The sequence below is a fragment of the Mustela erminea genome, chromosome 13, assembly GCF_009829155.1.
Source record: "Mustela erminea isolate mMusErm1 chromosome 13, mMusErm1.Pri, whole genome shotgun sequence".
Taxonomy (NCBI): Eukaryota; Metazoa; Chordata; class Mammalia; order Carnivora; family Mustelidae; genus Mustela; species Mustela erminea.
The window spans coordinates 40,552,739-40,569,680 of record NC_045626.1 but is presented as its reverse complement, the minus strand read 5'-3'; the positions used below and the strand labels follow the sequence as shown (position 1 = coordinate 40,569,680).

Here is a 16,942-nt window from a genome sequence, read left to right as displayed (position 1 = left end):
GGGTCTTGTTTTTGTTTTTAGAAATGCCATGGCCAATACAGCAGTGATGCAGAAAGTTACCATAAATTAAAAACATTAATTAGCTAATTAATGAAGGGGTTCCCGGCTACAAAAAAAAAAAAAAAGTCAAGGATAAGTTACAACAGAAAGCGCATCTATTCAAATCCTTGACGTTAGTTAAATGTGCGCTACCGCCCTTCTTCAAGACCCTGCATTGTCCCAAAGTAAAGCCCTCCACTGACCTTCGTACACCTGTCTCCTAAATTGAAGTCCTGGACATTTCTCTCTTCCTTTCCTACCACCAAAGAAAAGAAAAAGTATGGGACGCAGTTTATGTTTGGTTTGCAACGTACTTGAACTAGATGAATTACCTCCGGCCTTCACTTGGAAGATTAAAATATGAAAGCACTTTGCTTGAGCTCTCCAGAGAACAATGACAGGGCGTTCTGACTCATCCTCCAGCACCTCTTTTCCACTGCTGGCTTAAACCAGGGAAGTCTGACCACAAAGGAGAAATTTGTCTGTTCCATTTCGTTTGGTTTGTCTCCCCTGGGATGTTTGGAGAAACCTGTTTCAAAAGCCAGCCATGTCACTCACCATTTCAGTTCTTAAAAACGTGTACCATCTTATACCATTATACGCAGAACCAAAATTATTATAACATTGACCATATAGTTAAACTCAAAGGTCAAACACTACATGGCTTGCATCCTACATATTAGTCCCATGCTCTGTTTTATTAATGACCCATAATGAGCTGTTAAGTTATTTCCATAGCCAGAAAATTTATCATTGAACATTTGCTCATAAAATAAGCCTGGGTCATCGGCATGAGACTATAGCTGACATGCTTCTGTTTCCATGTTTTTTAACCCCCATGTTTTTCCAGCAATGATTTCATAAACACACCTCATCGTGTACTAATGACATCGTGATCTCTAGCATGAAGCTCTCCAGAGGACAGAGAAACAAACTAGTTTCAGGTTCTAGGAATGTACTCAGGCTATCATCATAGTCCTTGACAATAGGATATTTCCAAACTCTTAGCTACCCTTTAACCCTTATTGCCTTAAGGGTAGCTTACATTTTTCCTCATTCCAGAAATGGGTGGAAGAGCAATCTGAAAAGAATTCATCTTAGATATTATTTTCATCTTTCACACTAAGTATCTAATTGAGGCTATTAAAATGGTGATGGGGGTATTGTGACTTTTTTTCTTTTAAAAAAGAAACGAAATATAAGGGACTTCCTCTAGACAAGTGGCCTAATTTATTTAATATATTTAGATTAGACTAAATGGTCACTGAAATGGATTCCTCTATTATACATTTTTGAAATATCAGGTATAAATTTGAAAAGACAATGAAATGGGTATAGAAGAATTTTTTTGGTAACAATGTCTTGGGAGGGGTGGCGCCTGGGTAGCTGAGTGGGTTAAGGCCTCTGCTTTTTGGCTCAGGTCGTGCTTTCAAGGTCCTGGGATCAAGCCTCAAATTGGGCTTTCTGCTGGGCGGGGAGACTGCTTCCCTCTCTCTCTGCCTGCCTCTCTGCGTTCTTGTGATCTCTGTCTGTCAAATGAATAAATAAATAAATAATCTTTAAAAAATTATATATATAATATAATTATATGTATATAATTATATATATATTTTTAAAAATTATATAGATATATATAATTATATATATATATATATAAAGAATGTCTTTTGGGGGATTCCGGGGTAGCTCAGTTGGTTAAGACTCTGCCTTTGGCTCGTGATCTCAGGGTCCTGGGATGGAGTCCCGGACGAGGCTCCCTGCTCAGAGGGAAGTGTGCTTTTCCCTCTGCCCTACCCCTCACTTAAAGGAAGTCCCACTTAAGTAATGTAATTAAAGTAACACTGGATGCTGTCTATGGTAACTTCTACTTCTAAAATTAAACTACTTTGACTTCATGGGGCTGATTTTTGGAAAAGGTTAGCTGGAAATGGTTGTTTATTTCCACATAGGAAATCAAAATCAGAGTTGTCCTTAAAGAGATGAACAAACAGCCGCCCCAGGTCCAGGAGGGCATAACTATGTTGACTAGTTTCACAGTTTTCGAATTTCAAAAACCAGAAATCAAGCCTGTTAATGGTGACCAAAAAATCCCAGTTACTCACTGAAGTGTACATAGAGACATCTTTTCCCGAACTGTATGATTTCTGCCAGCCTTCCCTCCACTGGAGCCTGGGAAGGAGGGTCAATGTGCACAGGAGACACTCAGGGCAAATCTATCTTGGGATGGGGTAAGGACACAGAATGGAACCCGAACGGAAAGAATACACTTAGGATGTCCTAAGTGCTCCTTAAGTGCTAATTAGTTTGGGTATCCCTCCTGTACTACCATATCCCTATAACCCACCCCCTTCCCCACCCAATCTCATCTCTACCACAGCTCCCTGGTTCTTGTTCTTCCAGTATCCACCTCAGACCCTGATCTAGGGCTGTACCCCAGGGCTAAGTCTCTCAACACCCTTCCCTTCAACATAAACCCCAGACCTGGTCTGACCCAAGTGGATCAAGTACGCAACTCTACAGTGAGAAGCCACAGTCTATGCTAGTGGTGCCCTTTCTAAAAATTTAGACCTTTTTTTCCTTAAAAAGAATCCTTTTATGTAATGGGAGAAAAGTTTTTTTAAATGTTATTGTCCGATAAATAACACTTTTATTTTTTTCATGCTGTCCGTATATCTTTGGTGTTCTCTTTTCAAAATCGGCTCAATAAAGCATAGTGTAATAATCAAACTCAATTTCTATGACATTTCAAAGCATATTTTTGAACTGAATAAGGGATAGAGTGTGAAATAAATTACAAATTAATTCTTACTACAGTACTTTTGACTTAATAAGCCCTTAATAGAAATAAGCCAATGAAAGAATTTTGAGGCAATTGCGTTGAGCATGACCAGAGACCATCTATGACACCTGTTCCGCCTTTAATAGATGCTATTGATATATGGATATCACAAGTGCTATGAACAAATATACAAAAATGTAAAACAACAAATCTTCATTTGTTTGCTTCACAAATTAACTCATTTGACAAGTATTTACTGAGAACCTACTATGTCTCAGGCATTGTTCTCAGCATTGGGAATGCTGTGGTGAACAAGACAGGGAAGTGTGTAGGGAAAAATAAAACAACTGGGTAGGACAAGAAGGACACTCCATTGAGATACACACATCCTGCTGACTCCTTTGTAAAAGAAAAGAGATTAACCTCAAGTTAAGTACAAAATGATGTATAAACAGTACTCTATAAGACTGATATAAACATCCTGTGTTCAATCTCTTCATGGATTCTGAAATGTTACCCACTTCTTAAAAGGACCAAGGGACAAGAAATACACTGTTCTGTGAGATCGCCTAGCCTAGAGCATACTTGCTCTTGGCTTCTCTGCCATCAATGTGTCCTGTTTTCTTCTTCTCTTGCTGGCTGTGCCCATGTGTTCTCCGTGTCTAGCTCCTTCTGCTCTGACTTCTAAAAACTAAAACACAAACACACCTGAATTTTTTTCAGACCTTTGCACTCAGGTCCTTTCTACCATAGGTGTTTTGTACATGCTCTTTCCACAACCTGGAACTTTTTTCCATCTCTCCAGCCTGGTAACCTCCTGTCCACCCTACAAATATTACCTTTGATTTTCTCCTCTCCCAGGTCAAATCTGTCTATGAGGTCAAGCCTTCCTCATTAAACTTGTTCAGAGTACTTGTCACGATTACAACGTTAATTTTTTTGGATAATTATTTGACGAATGTTTGTTTCTCATTGAAGAGTGTAGGGTTTCATGACTTTAGCAACTTGCTTTTTTTGGGCTCAGCCTTGTATCTCCAGCTCTATCCATCATGAATCCCTGCCCATAGACACCAAATAAATATTTGTTGTATGATCAAGTAAATGAGTGAATAAATGAGTAATGCTGGAGCATTCTTTTGATCAGTAATTCTTTGTTTTCCTTTCTCTATTTTTAATATGTATTGGCCTGTTAAAGTGAGGTCTTGGATCAAATTTAGTCGGATGAGAGTTCCTCATCGGAACTCATGCATGATGGACGTGTATGAGCATATTTGTTAAAATGTGAGAACTTCTAGTGTGTTTTTTTTGACACAAAACCAGATAAATATGCTGATGAATTTTAACTTAGAACTCAGAAAGAGACCAGTGCATAAGTGAGAACTTAGTACCTGATAAAATGGGGACAATACACAGCACTGAGAAGAAGAGAAATTATTTAGTGGTGGCATTAGGAAAACTGAATCATTATTGGAGAAAAATAAAACTAAACACCACATACAACACAGCCTCCAGATGGCTTAAAGTTTCCTGTGGTGACAAAGACATAAAGTCCACAGAAGATGATGTAGGAGAATAAGTGACCCAGAGGTAGAGAAAGATATTTGAAATGATGCCCCAAAAGCATATATCAAATAGGAATAATAATAAAATAAGATATAGTTGATTACATTAAAGTCAGGCTCTCTATTCAACAAAGGACACCATGAATAAAGGTAAGACACAGATGACAGATTGCGAAAGACATTAGGTATGATTAACCTAGACAAGGGAATAGTATCTAGAACATGCACAGAACTCCCACATATCAATAGGAACATGACAGAAACCTCAATAGAAAGAAAAATGGGCAGAGCTTGAGCAGGCATTTTACAATAGAGGAATCTCAAAGCCTACAAAGTATATTTTAAAAAATTAGAGAATTGCATGTTAAAACCATAAAACAGGGGCGCCTGGTTGGCTCAGTGGGTTAAAGCCTCTGTCTTTGGCTCAGGTCATGAATCCCAGGATCCTAGGATCGAGCCCTGCATCGGGCTCTCTGCTCCACAGGGAGCCTGCTTCCTCCTCTCTCTCTCTGCCTGCCTCTCTGTCTACTTGTGATCTCTGTCTGTCAAATAAATAAATAAAATCTTTAAAAAATAATAAAATAAAACCATAAAACATCCTTTTACACCAGTTGAACTGGCAAAATCAGAAGCTGATTCCCCCTGGTTAAAGTTACTCCCTAGTTAAACTGAACTCAGCTTCCTAGCTACTGCACACTCTCAGCTGAATGTGACTGAAGATGAACTCATACCCAAGTTCAGGAGTTTCACTTTAAGGTCACAATCACTGTCTTAAGTTGTAGTTAACACTGCTACAGCCTTACCCTGTCTGCCCAGTCCACCCAGCCACCCCTCATTCTCCTTTGCAATTTTTTTTCAAAACCTCCTTTTCTGGGCCACCTGGGTGGTTCTGCCTTCCTGTGGCTCGGGTCAGGATCCCAGAGTCCTGGGATCCAGCCCCATGTCCTTCTGTCAGGATCCCTGCACAGCAGGGAATCGGCTTCCCCTTCTCCCTCCCTTTCCCTCTGCCCCCTCCCCTGCTTGTGCTCTCTCCTTCTCTCTCAAATAAATAAATGAAATATTTAAAAAAAAATTTAAAAAATACGATCTGAGGATAATAAAAAATCTCCTTTTCTCAGCTCAAATCTCTTGTATGTCACCCTTAATTCTCACTTTCCATTCTAACTTAGCTTTCCATTTCACAGAGGAAAAGGAAACAGTCAAGAACTTTGACAAGCCTCCCCACACTTACTACCTGCCTGCATCTGTACCATCCAAGTGGCCTTTTCTTCAGTGCTATGATGAACCACCTTGGTGCGCAGCTAAGGTCAACTTCTCCCTGTGTGCATCCATTCCCATCTCCTCCACCTACTCAAGAGCACTGTGCTACTAGTTCTGCTCCTCGTCTCCTATAGCATCAATTTAATCCATCACTATCCTTGTCAGGACCATCATCAACTAAATCTAAAAAAATAAAAACAAAAACAGCAACAACAACAAAAATACCAGGAAATTCTGCCCAAGTCCTATCTCTCTGTCCTGCTATCATACTCCATTTCTCTGTTCTCATTTATAGAAAAAAAAAAAAATCTAGGAAAAAAAGTTTTATCTTTACTGTCTTCTATTTTATTTCTCAAAATCTTCTGAGCTCTTTCTAATCAGATTTTTCTCACCTACTGCTTCACCAAAAGTGTCTTTACAAAGGTTGGGGGCACTTTCATAATACTGTAATAGTCATTTTTCCGTTTCTCATTATTGTCTTAATTGTAGAGAGTTTGCACACTGTCCTTGAAACACCATCTTCAGTGGGTTTCTCTTTTTCCTTCTGCACTCACTGATTGATTCCCCTTCACCTGCATGACCTCTAATTAATGGAGTGCCCATGACTGGTGATTGGACCTTTGTTCTGGTTCTATCCCTGCTCAATCCCTTGTTGATCTTACCCAGGCTTCTGACTTTAAACACCATCTCCATGCTGATGGTTGGCAAACAGAAAGCTCTATCCCCCATCTTTCCCTTAAACTCCAGGCTTTAGCCGTCCATGTGACATTTTAGCCGAGTTGTCCAGAAGGCCCTGCAAAGTTCATCTTTCCAGTTCTGAGTTCCTGATCTTCCCCATTGACAATGACCACAGTCTCTTCACCTTTTCAGTGAATGACAATTCCATCTTTCCCAATTGCTTCCATCAAAACATCTTGTGGACTTCCTCTTTTTCTCTTATACTCGGAATCCATTCAGTCAATAAATCTTAGGAACGCTACCTTTAAAATATACATGGCGTCTCCCCTTTCCCACCATGTCCATTCTTTTTTTTTTTTTTTTAAGATTTTATTTATTTGACAGAGAGAAACACAGGAAAAGAGGGAACAGAAGCTGAGGGAGTGGGAGAGGGAGAGCAGGCTTCCGCCGAGCAGGGAGCCCGATGCCGGGCTCCATTACAGAACCCTGGGATCATGACCTGAGCCAAAGGCAGACACTTAAAGACTGAGTCACCCAGGCGCCCCTCACCATGTCAATTCTTGTCCAGGCCACTGTTACCTCCCACCTGGGTTATCTGAAAAACCTCCAAAGTGGTCTTTCTGGTTCCAATATGCCTCACTTTGGTCTCTTTTCAATCTAGCAGCCAGACTGTCCTTGGTAATAAATAGGTCAGGTCACGATATTTCTCTATCCAAACTCCTCTAGAAGGATTCCAAAGTTTAAAGACTAAAAACAAAAATCCCTCTGAGGCTTATCATCTCATTTAGATCCAATCCAGAGTTTGTCCAGTGGTCCAGGGGGGCTGACACATCCCACGGTGTGTCTCTTGGACTCCAGCTCTTACTCCCCAATCACATGCTGTGCTGTCAGCCCCAGGGGGGTTGGGGAGTGCGGGGCTCAGCTGTTCCTTGAACACGCTGGGCATACTCCTCCTCAGGCTTTCACTTCTGCACGAACGCTCCTCCCTCTGATGGTTACACTGCGACTCTCTCACCCCCTTCAGCTTTGGATCTTTGTGCCCCTTCTCTTTGGGGCCTCCCCTGTCCACCCTAATTGAAACATCAAACCCCTGATGACTTCCTGTGGTTTTAACTAAGAACCTGGTGGGTTTATTGTGGCTCTTTCCCCCCCGCAGGTCTTTGTCTCCTGCACTAGGAGACCGTGGAAATGGCTTTTGGTCTATCCGATGGTTTTGCTTTTGCTAACGTCCCACCCCATGAAAGTTTAGAACCCAGCAAATGTCTCAAAGGGAAAGCTGGAGGTAAGTGCAGTGCCTCCAGTGTCTTTGTCACACTATGCCTGAGCAATTGCCAGAAGCTCCCATTTCTCTCTCCCAGTGCAGTGGCCTTCTGCTATGGCCAGGCCTGAGTTCTTGGCAGCTAGCTGGTGTCAGTAGCTTCAAATGCTCCATGGGGAAAAAGTGAAGTTATCTTACAGGGGACATACTCCCCTTTCTCTGGTGCTCTCGCCCCTGGAATATCAGCTTCTCTAGCTCTTGTTGATTCTGCAACTTTCTGATATCTCAAAATAGATAAATTTTTGTATTTAATCCAGGTCTCTTGTTGGTCTTGGTGAGAGCTTTGGTCTCCCATAAACACTCCATCCTACCATCTGTCTTTCGTATTTTACTCATTTTGCTTTCTTGATCTATCTCTGCTTATTAGAATGTCATTTTCATGAGGTCTTATATTCTTCTCCACTTTCAGAGGCTACAACTATGCTTGTCACAGTGTGGGCCCTTGCTAAATATTTGTTGAACAAATATATATACATATATATGTATATAATATATACATATATATGTGTATATATGTATATACACACAAACATTTATATATATATGTTATACATGATTATATATATATGATTATACAAAATCAAACTACCTGTAACCCATAGGCTAATTATTAACAAATTATGATGTTGCTTTGAGATAAGCATAGCTAATCCATTGGCTATAAGAAAGCCTGAAATTTACACTAGGGCATCTGAGAAGTCACCCCATATAGAGGCTGTGATCCTTCAAAACAACTGAAAACGAGGCATGAGAGATTTATGTAGTTTCTAGTTGCAGAAAGCATATGAAAAATGTTAATAAACAGTGGTCAGAAACATGAGGCTCAAACCAAAAAAAAAAGAAAAAAAAAAAGTCCCAGGATTCTTAATTATCTTAATTATAAAAATTGATTTGCAACAAAGATGTATTCCATGCAGACAATTCTATGAAACTTGTTCCAGAGAAAGTAATAGCAGGGATTCATGTATTTAACTATGGTTGGGTTTTTCATCTTATCAGTTTTTGGGAAGCCAGCTAGTCAATATTGGATAGATAGAGAGATGGGTAGATAAATAGATAAATAGATAGGGCTATAGATATAGATATATATCCTGATGAAGATCAAAGTGTGATTATCAGGGGCTGAGAGGTAGGGGAGAGATGAAGATGTCAGTCAAAAGGTACAAGCCAGGGGCGCCTGGGAAGCCTCTGCCTTTGGCTCAGGTCATGATTCCAGGGTCCTGGGATCAAGCCCCACATCAGGTTCTCTGCTCAGCAGGGAGCCTGCTTCCCTCTCTCTCTGCCTGCCTCTCTGCCTACTTGTGATCTCTGTCAGTCAAATAAATTTAAAAATCTTAAAAAAAAAAAAAGTACAAGCCATCAGTTATGAAACGAATAAGCTTTGAAGATCTCATGTACAGCCTGGTGACTATAGGTAACAACACTGTACTTTATACTTGCAATTTGCTAAGCAGGTAGACCCCGAAGTGTTCTTACCATACACACAAACCGAACAAGGTAACCATAAGAAATGATGGATTTGCTAATTAACCTGATTCTGATAATCATGTCATAAAATATATGTATAATAAATCATCACATTGTAGGCTTGGTATATATAGTTTTATTTGTCAGTTACAGCTCAATAAAACTGAAGAGCAAAACCAAACACAAATGTTGCCATTCGTCTCACATTTGCCTGCCAGGAACTGTGCCGGTGCTCCGAGCTGCCCCCTGTCAGGCCCAGGAGCCTTCCAGGAAACAGGGTCAAACACCAACCTCTTCAAGTAATTCTAGTCTCTTCTAGCCTTCTCAGCAGGTGTTCTTAATATGCTACAACCATTTTTATAATCTTTTCTTCTTGCCGGATGTCGCATGTTCAGTTTGTTGCTGCTTTCTGAAAATTTGAATTTAACGTTTTCCTTCTATTTCCCAGCAACAACTATCACCACAAAAATTAGGCTACCTCCTCATTCTCTGAGCTCTTCTTTTTTCTCATCTCTTCTTTTTTTCGTAACAAATTTATTGAGCTACGACTCACATCCTTCCTTCTCACATTCATCTTACTTCTCTCGATGGTAATCCTCACATATTGCTGGTTTGCTTGATTTTCACAACAAATCCTAGAGTCTAGAGTAGAGGGGAAAAAAGAGGTGTCAGGGGAAGTACCAAGGCGATCTTTGCTGAGTAGAGGTAAGAGAAGATGTTTTGAATATTCATACAGAAAAAAAAAAAAGGATTTATACCACCAGTTACTTAGATAGAAAGCAATTTAAAATGTGGTCCCTGCCCTAAGTGAACTTCTGGTGTTTAAGGATGGATAACTTAGATGTTAAGGAATAGAGTGGGAAGTGGGGTGAAGAGCATCAGTCATGTTCTTTCTAACTTTGAGAAAGGACATAACTTCCTGGATCTCCCACTTATACTTAAAGTTTAAAATGTCTCAAACCAAAGCCATTGTCTTTCCATAACAAAACTTCTTTGCTTTTTTCTTCCTTGTAGTTAAGGGTATCATGAGCCTCTTCCTTACTCAAGAAAGAAACCAGGGAGTCATCTTAGACATCATCTCTTTCTCACACTCACATCCATCCGTCTCTGGGTTAATTGCTTTATCTGATTCCTTATCTCTCATCTGGACCATCTTCGTGGGTCTTTCAACTCAACAGCCTTCTGATCCATCCTCTGTCACAGTGGTTTTCAAATCGTGTTTTTTGGAACTTCAGTTATTCTCATTGTTGGCTTGTTTTGTTTTGCATTTGTTTTGTTTGTTTTGGGCCCTTTTGGTTTGGGAAAGCTTACTTGCACTTCGTAGAATGCCTCCTTTCCCTTGCTCATAGAGCTTTCCCTAACTTCCCCATGTGAGGAAAAGCACTTCCAAGTCTTTTGTGTTCATACAGGCTTTAACATGTGCCTCTGTTATTTATTACCTGACCCAAGTGCTGTAATTACGTCCTTTATAAATCTGTCTCCTCCGGGAGTGCATTAATTTTCTATTCTTTAAATGCCCAGATAATTGCAGAATCCTGGGTTTGATATATGTTTGGACAAAGAGAGATGATAGTGTTGGTAACAAAGATAAGGGCCTCAGCAAAGTGCTCATTTGACAAGGCATTAAATAATTCGCTTTTGAAGATACTGAGTTTGTTATTTCTGTGAGCCTTGAAGCTAGAAATAAGTAATAAAGAATATGGATGTGGAATTCAAGAGACATCCAATCTGGAAATGCAGACTTGATTGTTATCAATATGCACATAACTAGGGCAACTCCAAATGGAAACAATTCACCTACTTAACCCATAAATTCCAGTGTGGAGAGGATTACTCTGAGGTAAGAAAGTCTGTGTTTTGTCACCCTCCTTCACATGGAGATTTACCAGCTGAGGATTGACATTTACGTTGTAGAAGGTCATGAATAACTAACCTAGAGTCACAGGACCCATAATTTTCTTTTAAGACTAAGAAGTCCTAAATATTTTTTTTCCATTGTATTATGGATACAGAGGGCCGTTAGAAAAGGAATGTTCATTTGGTCAGACTTGGATTTAAATCCTGGCTCTTTGGAAACCTAGCAGTCTGAGCTTGTTTGAGTCAGCTAACCATTCTCCACCTAAGTTTTCTTATTAGTAAATAGGAATACTAATGCCTAAATCGGAATTGTGTTGTTAATATTTTTAATGAGATAATATTCAGGAATAGAGAGTTCTGGAATGCTTGCACATAGTAGGCACTCAATAAATTTCTTTAAAAAAGATTTATTGAGTTCCCCTTATGTGCTGTGCACTGTTCTGGTGGAGCTTACACTCAAAAGCAGGGAGAAGACAGAAAACAATAAACAATGAACACAGGGAAGTCAGTTATATTGTATGCCAAAAGGTATCATAACTCTTTCTTTGTTGAAATAGGGCAAGTAGCTCCAAACCTTAATGCCTACAGGGGTCAGGAAAGAAATCAAAATAAGGCACGTTGTTGAAAAAAGCTGCCCTTTTAAATTATTCTGAAATTGTTTTGAAAAAGCAAAAGTACAGAAAACTTTTTTCTTTTCACTTCCTAAGTTTACCTTCAGAAAATAGTAATACAGTGGCTTCGACAGCACGCGTGCTAAAATTGGAACGATACAGAGATTAGCATGGCCCTGAGCCATGCTGACACACAAATTCATGAAGCATTCCGTATTGAGAAAGAAAGAATGAGAGGGAGGGAGGGAGGAAAAGATGGAGGAAAGGAAAGGAAAGGAAAAGGAGGAAGAAAAGAAGGAAAGAAAGAAGGAAGAAAAGAAAGGAAGAGAAGAAGAGAGAGAAAGAAAGAATAGTACAAGTGTCCTAATAAATGATAACTGAAGCCTTCCCATCTGAGACATGAACAGGGCAAGTTCAGAGTGTGCTGGCTTTAGCAGATCGGTAGCCTTTGGGAAGATAGATTCAGTGTAACCAGAACAGCTAAGTTTTCAAAAGAAATCACAAGTTTACATTTTGGGTAAAATGTCTTAATCTGAATATAGCAATATAGTCATAATTTTTTTTCCAAAACATTTGTTAGCTACACTTTGGCCTACAGATGTAATTTATGAGAGATTCTATTTCTCCGTAATTTTTCCTGGCCATATGTACTTAAAAATTATTTAATTTTAATGAAAGAAATATAGTAGTAAACAGATGTTTACTTTTTCATTGCTTTAAATCTAGTCATTAGATAAGAATGTTTTCATTTGTTCAAATAAAATTTAACTGTCTTTTCTTCTGTGAATGACCTGTTTATATTCTTTGCCCATTTTACTTAGTAATTTATTATTTTCATATCAATTTATGAGATTCATTAGTATATTACTAAAAGTAAATATATTGTCTCTCACACACGCTTATTTTTGTTCCTGATTTTCTTATTTGTTTTTTGACTTAATTTTAGATATCTATTTCTCTGGAGAAATTTTTAGATTCAATGGATTCCAATCTGTAACTTCTGCCCTTCATGGTACTTCTTAAAAAAATGTTTTAAAAAACAGTAAAAAAATAAATCAATTTAATTTAATAAATGTATTTTATTATTTATTATTTTATTCTATTATTTATTATTTATTATTTTATTATAAATTAATTTGTTTTTTAAGCATCCATACAAGTCTAAGATTTTTTTTTTTAAAGATTTTATTTATTTATTTGACAGAGAGAGATCACAAGTAGGCAGAGAGGCAGGCAGAGAGAGTGAGAGGGAAGCAGGCTCCCGGCTGAGCAGAGAGCCCGATGTGGGACTCGATCCCAGGACCCTGAGATCATGACCGGATCGAAGGCAGTGGCTTAACCCACTGAGCCACCCAGGCGCCGCCAAGTCTAAGATTTTACATTAGTGAAAAATAAACTTTTACATTGTCTAAGCCACTTTATTTCTGTTATCAAATGCTCTAAGGCAAGTCCTAGCCAATTCACTGAGATAATTTTTAAAATGCATTTTTCTATAGCCACTAATGTAAAAAAGCGGAATTCCAACTGTGTCTATTAGCTTATGGACTCACCATTTGTCATATACCAAAACCATAACACTGTCTTGTCACATGCTGAAACCTCTGTAATTTCCTGGGTTTGTCAAACACACCGTTACTCATTTTCAAGTCTCTTTGAGTTGGCATAAGAAGAGTTTCAGATTATGATAGAAATTCATTGGATAAATAGAAAAATAAATTCTATTTACCTATATATTAATTAATCGAAAAATGAGACTATGCCTCAGGCTGTTAGAATGGAACAAAATATTGAATCTTTTTAGACTTAAGGGAACATAGCAACTTGATCACACAGTTCAGAAGAGCAGAGGATGAAGTGGAAGAAGTGGTATGCAACATTTAAAAATGTGTGTGGGGCACCTGGGTGGCTCAGTGGATTAAGCGTCTGCCTTAGCTCGGGTCATGACCTAAGGGTCCTGGGATCGAGCCCCATGTCAGGCTCCTTGTTCAATGGGGAATCTGCTTCTTCCTCTGCCCATTCCCCCCCCTCATGCTCTCTCTCTCCCCCTCTCTCTTGCTTACTCGCTCTTCTCTCTCTCTCAAATAAATAAATAAAATCTTTTAAAAAACCCCAAATAAAAATGTGTGCCATGGGGTACCTGGGCGGCTTAGTCTGTTAAGTGTCCGACTTCTGTTTCAGCTCAGGTCATGATCCCCTGGTAGAGAGACTGAGTCCTGCTCAGGCTCTTTATTCAGCTTGGAGTCTGCTTGAGATTCTCTCTCCCCCTCTTCCTTTGCTCCCCCCTGCCACTTGTGAGCATTCTCTCTCTCAAAAAAAAATAAAATAAAAAGAAAAGAAAAGAAGGAAAGAAAACACGGGAATGTCTTCAAGTCTATCCATTTTTAAAATCTTACCCAAAAGAAAACAAGTTCCCAAGTTTATTGAATCATGACTTAGGTATATCAATTCTTTCCATTCAATCTCTGTTCTCTCCCTATATCAGATAAGATCCAGCTACATTTAATGGAAAATCTAAAATTTCATTGCTTAAACACACACAGATTTATCACTCACATGAACAAGTCTAGAGGTAGGAAATCCAGAGCAGGTTTGGAGGCAGCTGCACAAAGATACCAGGGATCCAGCCTCCATCCTTATGCTCCTCCATTCTCAAGAAATGGCTGATGGCTTCCAATCTGAAACTCACAATAGGATTGCTTGAGCATAAGGCATCACATCCTGTGTTCTAGGCATCATGAAATACAACTGGAGGAAGCAGGGGTACTTGGAAGACTCAGTCAGTAGTCCATGTGACTCTTGATCTTGGGGTTGTGAGTTCAAGCCCAACATTTGGTGTACAACTTACTCGAAAAAAAAAAAAATCTTCTAGCCAAATCACATCCTTTAAGACCTACTCAGAAATCTTATACACAGCATTTCACTTACTTCTCACTGGCCAGAATTTAGGGCATGTCATACTTGGATCAGGGGTGGGGTGGGAAATAGTGGTCTCTCAGTGAGGCACATAGCCAGCCTGACTGAAATCAGAGCTCCATCTCTAATGAACTAACTTAGAAGATAGTAGGTAGACAACCAGCAGTCTCTGCCATCACCCTTACAAAATACCAAGGGACATGTGCTTGTAAGCATCAACAGTGTTCTTGGGTGCCTGGGTGGCTCAGTGGGATAAAGCCTCTGCCTTCAGCTCAGCTCATGATCCCAGGGTCCTGGGATCAAGGCCCGCATTGGGCTCTCTGCTCAGCAGGGAGCTTCCTTCCCCCTCTCTCTGCCTGCTTCTCTGTCTATTTGTGATCTCTCTCTCTGTCAAATAAATAATAAATAAATAAAATCTTAAAAAAAAAGCATCAACACTGTTCTTAATGTTTAATTTCAAATATATTTAATCTAAAAACATCAATATCAAATCAGTATTTAATATTAATAGTTTTATTTGACATATTTAACAAATATATTCTATTTTTCTATGGTACCATATGTACTGAATATTAATAATGCACTATGCCAAAATCAAAACAACTTTGAAAATTTGTCTTAATTTTCTTCTACCCAGTCTGAAACAGGAAGAAATAATCATGACAGACTTTGCTGACTTATATAACACCACTGGTTCTGACAGGTTCTCAGCCACACCTATATAATAGTCAAAGTCAGCTACACCCAGAAAAATAAAACGTTAGAAATGTATGTGGGGATAAATTGGTTCAGTCAGAAAAGAATACAGCAAGAGACCTATATGCCAAAACAAAATCAGGAAACTATGAGTGTGTTTTGCTTAGACTATCAGGATTATTCAGGTTGATTTTTAAACATGATTTGGTAAATACATTGGATAGGATTGATCAAAAATAATTACTCTCAAAATGTGATTTTTTTAAAATTATGGGTTAGCAGAATAAATTTACTAAGCAAAACGACAATGAACATGTCATCTATCTAAATTTGGTTACCGTATGTGTCATTGTATACTCTCCAGTGCAAGGCACTCTTAGGTATAAAATTCATAGAGCTGGTGATCCAGGTGCAGAAGAACAGAGTGGGAGGGTCTGCTTTGTGGGGGCAAGAGGCAAGCTGGCTTGAGTTTAAGCTACAACGTGAACTGGCACAATTTCCCCACCAGATCTCGGCCACAGACTTGCTGCTGAGGCTACTTGTGTCACCTACTCTAACTGGCTCATTGTGTTGTTCATGTATTAGTTTTTGCAGGTTCCTCAAGGGATCAACTACCCATGCTAATTCCTGTGCGTGAAGATCTCCTGGGGATCTTGACGAAATGCAGATTCTGATCCAATAGGTCCGGGGGTGGGGCCTGAATCCAATTTCCTCACAAGCTTCCAGGTAGTATGAATGACACAGAGTACTAGCAAAGAGCTAGTACTGGTATTTAGTAATAAATCAGCAATGCCTGGGCCTCACCCTCCCAGTTTCCTATCTAATGGATCTGGGGCAGGAACCCCAAAATTAGCATTTCTAATTAGCTCCTTTGTGATGTTGATACTGCTGGTCCAGGAATCACATTTCAAGAACAACTGATAATAGACTTTCAGCATAGATCTCAGACAGGTGAAAAATATGGAGGGCATAGATAGTAACATATCTATCTTGTAGAATACCTATGATGGATGAAGTGTCTTTTGTGAATTTGGATTTCAAATTTTAAATAGATAAACTGTATGAATGTTATCCATCTTTAATTCCTCAATTTTTTGTGTACATTAGGAAAGGCAAGGGAATTCATTTCCACTTTGGATTATAAAGTTCCTTTTAGCTTTTCTTGAACTATATACCTAGCAGAAAACAAGGCTACATGCATTTTTAGCATGAATTCTAGGTAAAACCTCAGCTATCTCAAAGGAAGACTTGAAGCCTCTATTTGACATTAATAATTCCATATTGCAGCATTTAAAGGTCCCTAAACATGGACAGATAAGAACACTCCAAAATTCCAGGTATTAATTATCGCACACTGACAAGTAAATTTTAAAAACGTTGTCTTGAGGTCCTGGAATCAAGGCCTATTGTGGGGCTCTGCACTCCTAGCGAAGTCTGCTTGAGGACTCTCTCTTTCCCTCTGCCCCTCTCCTGCTCATGTGTGTTCTTGTTCTCTCGCACTCTCTCTCAAATAAATAACTTAATCTTAAAAAAAAAAAAAAAACCACACCAAAAACCGGCCAAATACAGAGGAAGTCCACACTCATTTCTAATTTTGTTCTTTTCTCCACAGTTTGGAAATATAAAACTTCTAACTATAGATTGGCTTTATCAAGTGGTATTTTATTCTTATCAAAAAACTTACTTTAAATAGTGTTGGGGAAAAAAAAAAACAACAGGCCCAAAATGTCATTTGCCCCCAGGACAGCAGTCCTGGACTTAA

The 16,942-nt window shown here is 39.0% G+C and overlaps 1 pseudogene; it reads left to right on the top strand.

Annotated features, from left to right (window-relative positions):
• The first annotated feature begins 11,692 nt into the window (after positions 1 to 11,692).
• Positions 11,693 to 11,792, top strand: LOC116572546 (annotated as a pseudogene).
• The last annotated feature ends 5,150 nt before the right edge of the window (positions 11,793 to 16,942 follow it).